Source organism: Nanorana parkeri, unplaced genomic scaffold (assembly GCF_000935625.1).
Source record: "Nanorana parkeri isolate BGI_ZX_2015 unplaced genomic scaffold, ASM93562v1 scaffold677, whole genome shotgun sequence".
Classification (NCBI taxonomy): Eukaryota; Metazoa; Chordata; class Amphibia; order Anura; family Dicroglossidae; genus Nanorana; species Nanorana parkeri.
In genome coordinates this window covers 896166-910827 of record NW_017306945.1, presented here as the reverse complement: position 1 = coordinate 910827, position 14662 = coordinate 896166, and positions in this window count along the sequence as shown.

The following is a 14662-nucleotide window of genomic DNA, read 5'->3' as shown; positions in this document are numbered from 1 at the left end:
GGGCGTTGGGTAGTGGCGTATCTACATTTTTGTTACCTCATCTCTGAAGACCCATCCTGGAGTAGAGAGTATGCTTGTTCGAAGTGAGCGAAGCTAAGAGTCTGTGGACATTCCCTTCTTCGCTCATTGGATGTCTGATGCTACTGGTGGGTGCTAGTCTCTGCCCCTATCCAATCCCTCTGGTCACCATAAGTGCTGGCTCTTCAAAAAAAATGGTTTTCCACACAAAAAAATTGTTTGTGTTAAACACCTTCAAGTTGCTTCACCTGCTCAGGATCACCCTCTGGTTGCTAGTATGGATTCCCTTAAGAAAAAAAAGCTCGCTAAGACCTTTCATATATACTGTTTAGTGGAGGAGGTACTTTCTGTATTGACAAGATCCTGAAAAGGTATTTGCCCTTCCAAAACGGTTTGCACTGCAATGTCCTCTTGAGGAAGCTTTTCTCAAAAAAACGGCGGTGCTATTCTTGCCTCAACAGATCCTTGACTCTTCTGGAGGAGGACAGTCTTGGTGGATAAATGCTTGGAGGCCTTGTTCAAGGCATCCTTGGCTCTGGTCAGACCAACTCTGCAAACCCTAGCGATTTGGACAGAACACACGGTGAGGGATCTTAACTCTATCCCTATGGGGCTTGAGAACCTGTGGCGGATGAAAATTTTGCTATTTGCCCTGTATACTATATGGGCGGTTTGGCTGTCACGACTAAGGTCTTGTGTCAGCTGTCTAGACTGGGATTGCTATCTGTGCAGATGAGTAGACTCCTGTGGAGTAAGCATTGGTCAGCGGAACCGGCCTGCAAGAAGCGCTTGGAGAGGGTTTCCTTCATGGGAGAATGCCTTTATGGAGAAGGATGGGACACCTTAATTAAAAAGGTTACTGGGGAGCCAGAGCACTCTCTTACCCAGCAAGCAGAAATCCGAACTTTCCTCTACTAATTCTTCCTAGACTTAGGCCGGGAACAGCTCCTTTCAAGGTATGCAGAAGGAAGGGCTGAGTTGTGTGGGGCATAGGCAACTAGGAATCTATGGAATAGTTTGGAGTATGGATGAACATAGGGGATCTCCAGAATGGCCCAAAGTGGCGCGGTCTTGTTTTTATCGTTTTAGAATATTGTGCATGCTTATTTTATGAAGGTGAAGGATCCGCCTTTTCCTGTGAAGGCGCACTCCACTAGATTTGTCAGTGTGACTTGGACTTTTTGGCATCGAGCATCTGCGTCGCAGATTTGCAAGGCTTCCGCCTGGTTTTCTGTTTATATGGCCCCAAAGTTCTACCAGGTGTATGTCCAGGCATTTGCTGGGTCTAATTGGCCATAAAGTGGTTCAAACTGCTGTCGTAGGTGAGGTTTCCCTGTTGTTGGGGCCTGTTAGCGGTTGTTTGCTGTGTTATCCACCCCTCTGTGTTCTTGCTTTTGGACGTCCAAGTCTTCTATGAATTGCCTGTATCCTGTACTGTACAATCAAGAAAATAGGATTATTGACTTACCTGTAAAATCTATTTCTTGGCATACAGTATAGGACACAGCACACTTCCCTCCATGTCCTCTGTTGCTTGCTAAAAAAAAAAGTAGTATTTTCTGGAGTGGGAAGGGTTATGCGAGTGTCCTCACAGCTCTGCCAGTGTCCAGTCACCTGATAATACCTAGTTGTCTATGAATTGCCCGTGTCCTCTGCTGCACTCCAAGAAATGGATTATACTGGCAAGTCAAAAATCCTAATTTTATGGAAAGAAAAAAAACACTTCAATTAGGCTTTTAGCTGCCTCCGGGCCGGCCATAGTAAAAAAAAAAACGGCCGGCCGGGAGCTCTCTAGATCTGAGCAGGCGTCTTTAGACGTCTGCTCAGACACGCCCCCGAGCGGGAAATGGCCGATATTTAAAAACAGGCAGCGATGCCTGTTAAAATACATCACTTGTTCATCACAGGATTGGCGATTGTCGTTCGAAATTTCAATTCAGTTGTGTTTTTAACATTTGATTTTAAAATGATTGGAGTTTTCCGAATGAAAACCACATTCACTGTTAGAACTTCGCTCAATCCAGAAAAACTTTCCAGCAAGCTACTTTGAATTTTTTTTGTCACCGTGGTCAAAATCAATAAGCGATTTGACCATATCAACAATTAGAACGACGAACATTCCAAAATTGATTTTGTTTGTTTGAAATTCTAACAGTGTACACCCTACTTTAGTGAACCAATAGGATTCTCAGTTCATTTGAAGGGGAACTTAGTGTTAGGTATTTCAATCAATGAGTTGATAGGTGAAGTGTGTGGAGGCCTTGCATTGTTCAATCCCTTCTTGTCAACAACCTGTTCATTAACATTCTCCAGCACAATGACCCATGCTGGTCATACGTTAATTTTTACTCCCATCTGAGAAGATTGTAGTTTGAGGTTGCTTTACTGCTTCAGGACCTGGGTAGTTAGCAAAAAGTTCAGCACAATATTGGTCAGAAGCACGGTAGCAAATCTGCCAAGGAATGGCTCAAAAAAGAGTAAAATGGAGGGTTATGCAGACTCGAGGCTTCATTGGAAAAAATTAAATCTTTTGAAAACCCCCAAGACAACAATGAGAGACCAAGATGGCGCCAGAGCGCCACAAGGATCACCACTCCTCTCCTACCTCTAAACTGCTGCATTGCAGATTGACAGGTGATCAGGACTGTAATATTAGATATAGAAAAGTAGGATATGTTCTTAGTTCAGTTCACCGTTAAAGACATGTTGTAGCAGAATCTGTATAGGCATCTTGGTCTGAGGATTTATCACATCGCTGATAATGAATCTGACAATCTTGTAGGCTTTGGCTATAGATAAAAGGCAAATATCACCTTACTGGGCACAAGTTATCAAAATAATCCCTCCAGACTTTGGCACTACTGTGGCACCAAACTGATCAGGGGGAATATGTTTTCTCTCTCATAAAATCCAAAATACAAGTTGTGAGGAAAAGAGTTATAACTTCTGATAGTATGAGCTGCATGCAGATTCCAAATGGCATGTCCCGGCCTTATAAAACCACCTATGGACAGACTATAAGGCTAAATGTATGTGGACTCCGCAATCGGAATGATAGGAAATCCCAACTCTAACCCTGCTATTAGAACTAGCTTGCGGAATCACAAAAGCACCTAGATGCTACACAACCCTAAGAGTGAACCAGATTGTATGCAAGATGTGCATTTGCCCGTGTGTCCCCCTCTAGTGGTGGCTGATAGAATTAGTGGTAGCTGTGATAAGTTTCATAGATTTGTGCTACCTCCCCAAAGCAAGCTCTTTACTCTCCCTCCTCCACCAGACAAGAATCTGTGGACTTGATATCTTTACATCTAATGGCAGCAGTGGGATTTTAGTGTGTGCATGCTTTTTTCAGGTGTTTCTGGTGTTCAGATTGGGGAACTTTGGGTCCTCGTGATAACTTGCCAGTATGCTGGTCAGTTTCAAGGACGCACAACAGATGGTGATACCTTGTGCCCTCTCTATCCCAATCTATGACGGGGACTACTTGACCTGGCCCCCCACTACACCAGCTTGCACCATGACTTGCGCGCCAAGCCCCTAAACCTGCGAGAGGCCACATAGAGGGAATCTAGCGCTGCAGGCTACAACCCCTTGATCCATTGTGGACACTCAGGGACCTACTCACTCCTCTTCTACACCTGGCGGCCTTGCACACTGAATTGCACAGGCTGAACATGGCTGTCCTGCACTGCCACATCACTCACTACGTCTTTTAGGGAAGTCCATAGAGTCTATTTACAGCTGCTTCTGGGCTCCAACATGCAGGTTAACCACTTGACCAGGCCACCCCCTACACTACCTTGCAGGTCTCCTGACCCTGCTCTAACAGAGTTGAAAATGTAGAAGACAAATTCCACCCTACAAAACAAGAAGTCTTCAAGCACAATGCTTAAGTTATCACTCAAAGAGGTAGCCAAAGGCACTTAGGGTATTTACACAGCAGGGGTTAAGGAAACAACATTAGAATCAAAGGTCTCTCTGAGACTACCAGCAAAGAAGACATAAGAGACACCCTACCGGCGATCTTTAATAACATCCTCGATGAACCTGATTGAAATAGAATGCACGGATAGAACACTTTGCTGGAAAGGTCACCCATCACAACCTAGAGATGTGATCTGCAGAAGCCACTTGTACTCACTTAAAGGAGAACTATGAGGCGAGCGATTTACATTCATCCTCATAGTTAGAGCCAACCTGTGACAAAGAAGCTGTCATAAGTTGGCTTTATTGATCGGGAAGGGAGCAGAAACATGCCCCCGATCCCCTCACTTCCCGATCGTCTCCCTGCAGTGAGCGGTGATTGTCAGTCACCGCTCCCCACAAGGATTCCTCCCTCCATTCTCCAATCCTCCAGCGCTGAGTAGAGGAACAAACGGGGGGAGGAGGCGGGTACAGCTAGCTCTGCCTAGGCAGAACAGGCAGAACCCGCTGTCATTCACGCAGCTGGGTGGACCGTCACGTCCACCAGTACGGGTTTACTATCTTTGATTGCGCAGATTTTTCTTTTTAAAAGATCAGCGTTTAAAGTGACATTAAAGTCAAAAATCTTTTTCCCTCCCCCTTATGTTAATGAAAGCAATTACCTTAAATGATGTTTCTTAATCCGATATTCTTTCCTTTTCTCCTCTGAGCTTGCTGGCACTTCCTGTCACACGGTGTCATCGCACGGTGCTCGCGTCCATAGACGTACCTTGTGTCTCTCCTCGCTTCCCGGCCGAAAATGTTAACTGCGAATGCGCCCGCCCCAAGATGCTTTGCGGCCGCCCGAGAATTTTAATTTTCAGTCGGGAGCACGCGGGGAAGACACAGCTAAGTATTAACCCTTTTTTACAATTTTTGCATATGTCTACTGCTTGCTAGCAGTAGATATATGCAAAAAAAAAAACGGAGGGTTTAATAACCCTTTAATTTGCAGAGTCAACTTTTCTAAGGGTGACCACAAACCTTGGTGGACATATCTTCAGGCCAGACATTATCTGACTGACCCACTTAAGCAGACTAATTTCACTAGAGAACTGAAACCCTTTGAAATGGCATGCACAGGAAAGGGCCTGTTTACTAGGGATGTTCAGATACCAAGTACCGTACTCGGTACATCAAGGCAGAATAATAACAATAAAAATAGTGGGGAACAACCAGGTAGTAAACTTTTGTCCCACAAAAAGAGAGGAATTAAATGTATGTACACCAACGTGATTTCAGCAAATAATGTGGAATTGTTCAAGAAACTTTTGGACGATTTCTTAAGGGACCGTAATATACAGGGGTACGGGTACTCCTAGAATGAGATCCTAATAGGTTGGACTTGATGGACTAATGTCTTTATTCAACCTCAAATACTATGTAACTACATGTACAGATACTTTTCCAGCTTCAAGACTAGACTAGAGAAAAACTCAAAAGTTAGGAGGCAGCTGTCATTTTTAAGGAGCATGCGGGACTCCAGGGATTTGTGCTTCCCTGTTTTAATGCATGATTTGTTATTTAATTAATATAAAACGATTATATATATATATATCGTAATACATTTTTAATGGGGCTGCCCATTAAAGTGAAAATGCCCATAAGTTCATAGTAGCTGAGAATTCCTCCTGTCTGGAGAAAAATGAGTAAGGAGCCACCCCTAAAGGGGTTAAGGAGGACTCTGAGGAGTGTGGCTTCTCCTCTGCACACTGAAACCAGGGAGTCGCTTGCTTGGCAGCACAACCACCATTCATTAGACTACCTGTATTTTCTTTGAATGAATACAAAGTGTTCTTTGAATGGACGAGGTTGTGGGGAGGTGTGGATAATGTCAAAATCTCTGAATGTTGGCAGCACCGAGCAAGCAACTCCCTATTTCCTGGAGTTCTGCTATAAAATAAGTAATGGCAAAAGCAATTATAGAATTGAAAAAAGACTGGATGTCTTTCTTGCAACCAATAATATACGTTATTATAATTAAAGGCAATAAAAAATATTTTGATCCATGGAATTATTCACACTGCACTTGGAGGTAGGGGTGTCCGAAGGATTTTTCTGCCTTTTTTGTGTAGAAAAATTGTAAACAGTTAAAATCTTTGTTTGGCCTTTTTGTGGACCAAAATTGCAGCATTTTCTAGTAGTAGGAATCAGTATTTTTTCCCAGCCAAATAATCAAATCAAAACAAAGAATAAAGCACAACTACCAAAGTAACGGACAATTGAATAGATGTAGCACACTAGCAGTAAATAATGTACTGCATTTTTCTTTCTTTCAGCTTGATGAAAAAAAGGATTAATAATAAAAAATGCTGACTGGTGTTTTAAGTCCAAACCAGTAGAGCAGCCTAGGGTGACAAAGCTGCTCCTCCATAGATGCAGTGAGTGAACGTTGTCACCCTGGGACAGAAAGTATGTTTTCAAATAACGAAAGTAAGTTGTATAGCTATTAGAGTACGTAGATTGTTTTTTTTCTTTTTTGGAACTGTATGCTCATCGGGGATGGTGGTACTTCCCAATATGGGTATAGATAGACTATGCAATATTTGTGAATAAAAGGAAGTGTGTTACTGGCAGGATCACCAGGTGAATATAAAGTAAAGAAAGCCTGAACACAGAAACCAATGCAGCTATCACATTAAGGATTGGTAAACTGCAATACATTATTATTTGTTTTGGGGTCTGAATACGCTTTATGTTCAATTTGCTCACTTGCCAGTGTGCAAAGGCGTTTAGATAAAATTGATAAAGAAAACAAAGCAGACATTATTTAATATTTTGTGTTTGGTTCTACGTTCCAACACAACTTCCTGCACTTTGCCCAATAATTTCTCTCATATTGACTGCAGCTGCAGTCAGTGTAATCCATTTACTCTGCACAAAATAGAATACAACAATAAAACAAGGGAATTTAGATGCCATCTATTTTGCCTAACCTGCAGGCCACCAAGAGCCCACAGGAACATTTTCTGCCTCTTAAAGACCGCTCAATTCAACTGAAATCATCAACAAGGTTGTGGCATGTAAATGAAGAATGCTTCATCTATTATCCAAGTGCTATGCTGTGGGTGGAGAGGGCAATTCATTGTTGGTATACAATGATCTTTACACATGTAAAACAGGATATGTAAAGTTGGAGGTTAGGATCCCAAGTCCTTCTACTGAATTCAGGCAGAAACACGTAGCACAGTTCATTTTGAAATTATTCCAGAAAAGTAACTTGTTTGGGAAGAAATATGCTTATAGGATAACCTTTAGAGAGTTGCAACTATCAGCAAGTGCAATTTAAATGGGGGGGAAAAAAATATTCAGAGATAGCAAGGAAAAAAATAGAATGCTTTCCTCTGTGTGTATGTAATAAATGCCACAATCAGGCAGTGTATGGTTTAAATCCTGACCAATAACAGCAACTGCTTATTCCCTCATCTAAACACACAGACAATTCAGTAGGTTTAGAATTCCACGTCCTTAACAAATCAGCCCCTATGGGTGTCTTACGTTTTACATACTGGTATACTGTAGGTAGGTGTTCACTTTTGTTTTCAGAGCGCAAAAGCAATCATTTTAATTAGAGATGCACCGATAATTTTGGCCACCAGCTCGGCTGTGACAGATCAGGAGAGCGGTGTGGGGGCATAGAGAGCTCTGAGCTGTCACAGGAGGCCGGGCCGGCGGTGTGGGGGAGGAGTCAGCTGTCACAAGAGATCGAGCTCTCCTCCCCGCACCGCTCGTTCAGCATCCTGTGACAGTGAGTCAGAATGAAGAGTGGGTACAAGCAGTCAGCGATCAGTGATCGCTGACTGCTTGTAAATAACTGAGGAAAGAGTTTGTTTACTGTGTCCCCAATAATGAATGAATGGGAAGTACTCTACATCACTTTGTCTTCATTCATGATTGTGGACATGGTAACATACTATCCCCACATGTTATGAATGAACAGGAACACCCACTATAGAGGATTCCTGTTCATTATAACAGGGGATGCAGAAAAAAAATTGAGGACTCTGTGTCCTTAAAAGGAGAACTATGAGGCGAGTGCTTTTCACTCACCTCATAGTTCTAGCCGACCTGTGACAATGAGACTGTCACAGGTCGGCTCAGTAGATCGGGAAGTGAGCGAACACATACCGGCGTTCGCTCAATTCTCGATCCTGTCACGGCTCTCTGCCGTGACAGGGGAGAGACTGGATTCCCCCCTCCCCGATCCTCCAGCGCTGAATGGCGGAACGGACGGGGGAGGGTACAGCTGGCTCTGCCTTCAGATAGGCAGAGCCAGCTGTCACTCACGCAGCTGGGCGGATCCAGACATAATTGTCGGGATCCGCTTCAGCGTCTCAGTATACCGCAAGCTGTAGCTCGCGGTATACTGAGGTTGAGAACTATGGGGAAAAGCCCTAACCCCATAGTTCTCCTTTAACCCCTTTTTCTATTTTAAAAGAGAAATATCAGGAGTCTGTTTAGAACCCCAATATTTCCCCCCGAAGCCCCTGACAGTAAAAGTTAAAAATATCTAGAAAAAATTTAATATTTGAAAAAAATTAAAAAAAGTTTATAGACATTTTTTTTTTAAATTGAAAAGGTTAGAGGAAAAAAAAATTGGTTTCAGCCTGACATTTTTTTTTATAATATCGGTTTCCGTTTTTAAAAATGTAATTTTGGTGCACCTCTAATTTTATGTATCAAAGATATCAGAATGCCGGCAGGTTACCTGCCAGACACTGGATCAATGGTTATCACCCATCCTTGGTATTCATTGTTTTCATCGGCAGTAACTTTCACCTCTTTGTTGATATAAGATTGCCATTCCAGGGGGGTTTTATCAAGCCAATCAGTCATGGTTTTGTTTTTCTCTTTGCTGTGAGGAAACACAACCAAAAGCGGTGATCAAATTCCCAAAAATAATAATACAGCTCAAATTGGCATTTGCGACACACCATACTACTACTACTACTACTGCTACTGCTGCTGCTACTACGCTCATATCTGAAATACTTTTATTCCATCATACTTTAAATTATGCTACATATAGATACAACAGCTCCACCAAAAACATATCAAACCTCTTATTTTTCAAAACTAAAAAAAATGGAACAGGTGCCATAGGTTAAAGAAGAACTCCAGTTAAAAATGTTCATTAACCCTTGCAGTGGGGCTACCCCTACACTGCAAGGGTTAAGTGCTCGTTTTTGTCTAGGTGCTAAAAAAACAAGTTAAGTTATACCCACCAGACCATCTGAGCTGGCTCACTGCTACTCTGGTCACTGAAGCATGCCTACTCCTCCACTGCACAGATGGACTGCTCCTCGGCGTCCTCAGGTCTATACAGTCTATGCACAGTGTATAGAGCATGATGACACCAGGATCCTTAGACCGCTGCAGCAGAGGGGGAGAAACTTCCAGCCACTGGTCTAAGAACAACCTGGCTCAGATGGTCAGAGTATCATATTTATTTTTTTAGCACCTAGACGCAAACAAGCACTTAACCCTTGCAATGCAGGGGTCGCCCGCTGCAAGGGTTAATGTGTTTTGTTTGTTTCCGCTGGAGTTCTTCTTTAATTTAAGGCAGCAATTTCCCACACTAATATTTTCTAAAAGTGACCCTGTCAAGGGTTTAGAGCCGCATAAGCAGGAGGTAGCAGATTTATACTTACCTGTCCAGTGGCCAGTACGTGCGCGTGTGTGAAATAGTGTCCCCACTGCGATTCCTTTTGCCGCCCTCTACACCACAACTGTGAGTATAACAGTATTGGTATATGGAGCTCTGGAAAAGAATGAACACTGGAAATAACATTTCTTGGAAAACGTTTACCTCACTGATAAAAATACAGCTGTCAAAGTGCATCTCCTATCTGAACAAGGGGCAGTTGCAGCAGCTTCATTTAGGCCTTGTGCACACAAGCAGACAAAACGGCGCTTTTAGAGGCATTTTTCTTTTTTATTGCCTCTGAATGCAGTACACATTATGCTGTACGTGGCTATACATGTGTAAATGCAATTGCTCTAGAATTTACACTTGTAAAAGCGGATACCTGTGTTTACATGTTTATACCCTTGTAATGTGTTCATTCAATCCCATGGACGCAAACGCAACAGCAGGTGCATTGTATGCTGTATGCCTATACACCTGTATTTGTATCTCTGGAAATAAGCCATATGCATCCATGCACGTTGTGGTGTTAAGCTCTGCATTTTAGAGCAGCGTTCAGGGGCATGAACAAAATGCCCCAAACCAGCATTTGGAGGAGCACGCTGGGATAATTTACACAAGTGAATTAATTCTAGGGGCTAGAATAAATAAATTCCAGCCAACAGATACCTCTAAACGCAGTAGGTGCATAGATGCACATAAATGCAAGTAATTACGCATTTTCAGGCTGGATTTATCTGGCAGAACAATCTAGCATAGTTAGGTGCATTTTAATATGCCCGTGTGCAGGAGTCCTTAGAACATTGATACTTACCTCCAATTGTCAAAGCCCCTAAGCCAGGGGTGGAATACTCTGGCCCTCCAGCTGTTGTGGAACTACAAGTCCCATGAGGCATTACAAGACTGACAGTTACAGGCATGACTCCCCAAGGCAGAGAAATGTTGGCATTTGTAGTTAAAGCACAGCCGGAGGGCCGGAGTTGCCCACTCCTCCCTTAAGCACCTATTCCCATGGAAGTAAATACAGGCATATAGCAGAAAATACATCTGTAATTGGGGCACCCAGGAGCCCCAGCTGTTGCATGTTTGTATCCATAGGATTGTATGGACACAATACGCTGTAGGAGGGTGTGCATGTGTTAATGCAAGTACTGGCGTTTACACGTGCGGCCGTTTGTTACTTAACACAAAATTTCCACGGTATGGAACTTACGCTCAAATGCGTGGATGTGTAAAAGCCGATACTTGAGTTTACACATGCACACCTGCTTAGAGCGTATTGTGTCCACACATGTACAAAAATACTCAACAGCTGGGGCTCCGAGGTGCCAAAAATACAGTGGTAATTTCCTCTGTATGTCCATACATCTGTATTTGCATCCTTGGGAAGGAGCCCTAACAGTTTGCATGTCATTTCCAGTAGACTCACATGAAATATGTATTCTAGATCACACAGATTAGCAATCTATACTGCCGTGTCCCTATGAAGTAGTGCTGGAAAGTGTCAAATGTCTGGCTTGAGCAATTGAGATCTAAAGTGTCAAATGTCTGGCTTGGCAATTGAGATCTAAATTGGAACACCACTTAGCACACTCTGCAGCAGCAGCTCTACCAGGATTGTCACTGCATGCTAGGGAACCTATGAGGCGGACTATAACACACACACATTTATCTGCTCTGCACTGCTAAGCTGCCATCAACTGTACAAAAGAGTGCATGTGCACACAGCCGTATTCCAAGGACATCTTAAGCGGTTATGAAAACAATAAGAGCAATGAAAGCATCCTACATATACTACCATGAGCTACCAGCCTTTGAAAAAGAAATCGCTCAGCTCCCAGCAGACGTGCAGCAAACATATGCAGACACACTACTAATGACATCACATCCTGCCTGAACTACCCACAATGCTTCAGTTTGTAGTTCCAGCCTTCTAGAATAGAGGTAGGCAACCTTACACTCCAGCTATGGTGAAACTACAATCCCATCTGGTAGTTGTGCCTGTGGCTCTCAGCTTGCAAAGCCTTATGGGACTTGTAGTTCCACCGCACTTGGAGTCGTGCAGAGGCTGCATCCTCTAGTTCTAAAGTGTTGCAGTGGTTGCTCTGAGTGGCAAATATTTTAAACAAGGTTTCTTTTCTGTAAAACTAAATTACTATGCACAGTAGGTAATTTTTCCTGCAGAACGTCCATAACGATTTCAGTTTAAATATAAATTGTAAATGGAAGGACGTTTCTTTTTTTTGTGTACAGATTCAAGGTAGATAAACGTCAGCAATACCCCCAAAAAAAAAGAAATAATGTTGGACTTTAATGGTACCACAACACATATACATTTAAATCACTTTATTATAAAAAGATATGTTTCTCTTGTGGGGGGGGGCGGGGGACTTTAAAAAATGTTTTGTGTTATTTTGTTTAATTATTATTTGTGAATATTTTTTTAGCTTCTTTAGTTTTTTTTAATGCTGTAATTTTTTTTTAAACTTTTTTTTTTTAGACTTAACTTTATTGCTATAACATAGGGGACTAAGGAATCCCCTATGTAATAGCCAATTCACCAAACAGGTCCTCTTTATGGAGACATCAGGGGTCTCCAAGACCTCTGATGTCACCTAGGGACCCCCACAGAAGCTGATGAAGCAGAGATCTGCCACATCGGATCACGGACTGGCAGCGGCGACGAGCAGAGAAAGGTACGGGGGAGGGGGGGGGCGGAGCACACCCGCAGCTCCTGCAAGCGATCGGGCGTCTCTAGAGACGCCTGATCGCTTGTATGTAAACAGCCATCGCTGGCTGTTCACATGCTTACAGTTTTCCCTCTCGTGTGCACGCTGAGTGCCGCACACGAGAAGGGGGAGGGGCAGGACGCCCTCCCGCTCCTAGCAGACGTCCATGGACGGAAGGTAGTTAAAAACAGCTACATCATCAAAAAAATGCACAATACCTGAACATCACATATATAATATCCCTCAGGGCTAGTTCACACCAAGCGCGTTCCAGGAGCAGAGCAGTTAGAGACCGGATCAAAACTGCGTCCAATGTATTCCAATGGTATTTTGGGCTCTAGTTCACACCGCGGCGTTCAGTTCCAGAACATGTAAAAAAAACTGCAGCAAGCCCTATTTTACCTGCGCTGAAACGCATGCAAACGCATCAAAAATGCATGCAAACGTACTGAAAGCCCATTTTAAACAATTTGTTTTAACAAAAACGGCCTAAACGCGGCAAAACACACTGCACTGCGTGTGCAGAAACTTTGGTCTGCATTTGGTGTGAACAAGCCCTAAGAGATTATCCCTCTTTCAGACAAATATCATAACATTTGTATCATATCGCCATAAAAAAATGTATACAACATACAGTTCTCATGCATCATTGATAGTTAAATGCCAGGACTCCCAGTGACAGGGACACAACTCCTTATTAAAGGAGAACTATGGGGTTAGGGCTTTTCCCCATAGTTCTCCTTAGGGTAACGGGAGGACACAAACTAGCGTCCTCCCGTCTCCCTAATCTCAGTATATAGGGAGCTACAGCTCGCAGTATACTGAGACGCCGCAGATGAAGCGGATCCTGACAATTATGTCTGGATCCGCCCAGCTGCGTGAGTGACAGCTGGCTCTGCCTATCTAGAGGCAGAGCCAGCTGTACCCGCCCCCTCCCCCGTCCGTTCCGCCAGTCAGCGCTGGCGGATCGGGGAGGGGGGAATCCAGCCACTCCCCTGTCACAGCAGGGGCTCATGCAAGTAATGAAACAAAGTCACAGTCACATTACTTGCATGAGCGCTTGTCACAGCATTATTAATCCTCTTAATAATAAATTAATAATAATGAACAGTTTTTAATAAAGAAGAGCTTGGAGGTGCGTCCCCACCGACCGGAGTGTGAAAGGGCACCAGCTGTATCCAGACTTTGTTTCAGAGGTCTGTGGAATAGAATAGTGCTTTTCCTTAAAGGAGAACTATGGGGTTAGGGCTTTTCCCCATAGTTCTCCTTAGGATAATAGGAGGACACAAACTAGCATCCTCCCGTCACCCAAAACTCAGTATACCGCGTACTGTATACTGAGACGCCACAGCTGAAGGGGATGCCGACAATTATGTCTGGATCCGCCCAGCTGCGTGAGTGACAGCTGGCTCTGCCTATCTAGGAGGCAGAGCCAGCTGTACCCGCCCCCTCCCCCGTCCGTTCAGCGCTGGCGGAGCGGAGAGGGGGGAATCCAGCCCTTCCCCTGTCACGGCAGAGAGCCGTGACAGGATCGAGAGGTGAACGAACACCGGTATGTGTTCGCTCACTTCCCGATCTACTGAGCCGACCTGTGACAGTTTCATTGTCACAGGTCGGCTAGAACTATGAGGTGAGTGAAAAGCACTCACCTCATAGTTCTCCTTTAAGGGTATAACACATGAGGAGAGGTGGTGGCACCTTGTTTTGAAGACACTAAGTGTGTGGATGAGGAGTGATGGTGGAAACCTCTAATTGAAGACATACACAAGACTGCACATATTGGAGCACTTTATAAGTGTTTGGATTGCACTATACATGTGAATACTTTTTTTTTAGTTAATTGCATTGCTGCAGGGTGGTATATATTGCTCTGCCAATTGAGTTAGGAATACACTGTGATTTATATCATTCATTATGCCCGGATATATGTGGTAAATTGTTTTGAGTGATTGTGGGTATTGGGAGCATGGCACCATATACACAATTTCTGTTTAAATCTTAATACATTGGGTGCACGCAGGTTGAAGTACAGTGAATCCATTTTTGGAGATTAATAGTGCATATCTGGGGACCTGCGGCAAACTGGCATCTTTTATGGGGGGCATCTTTTATGTACTATAGTGCATATCTGGGGACCTGTGACATGCCCCCAGGTATGCACTATTGCACATAAAAGATGTCCCCACAAAAGATGCCACAGGTGACCCAGGTATGCACTATTGCACATAAAAGATGCCCCCACAAAAGAATGTAGCCTAATACACTCCTCCCTCCCCCCATACACATTAAAAAAAAAAAAAAA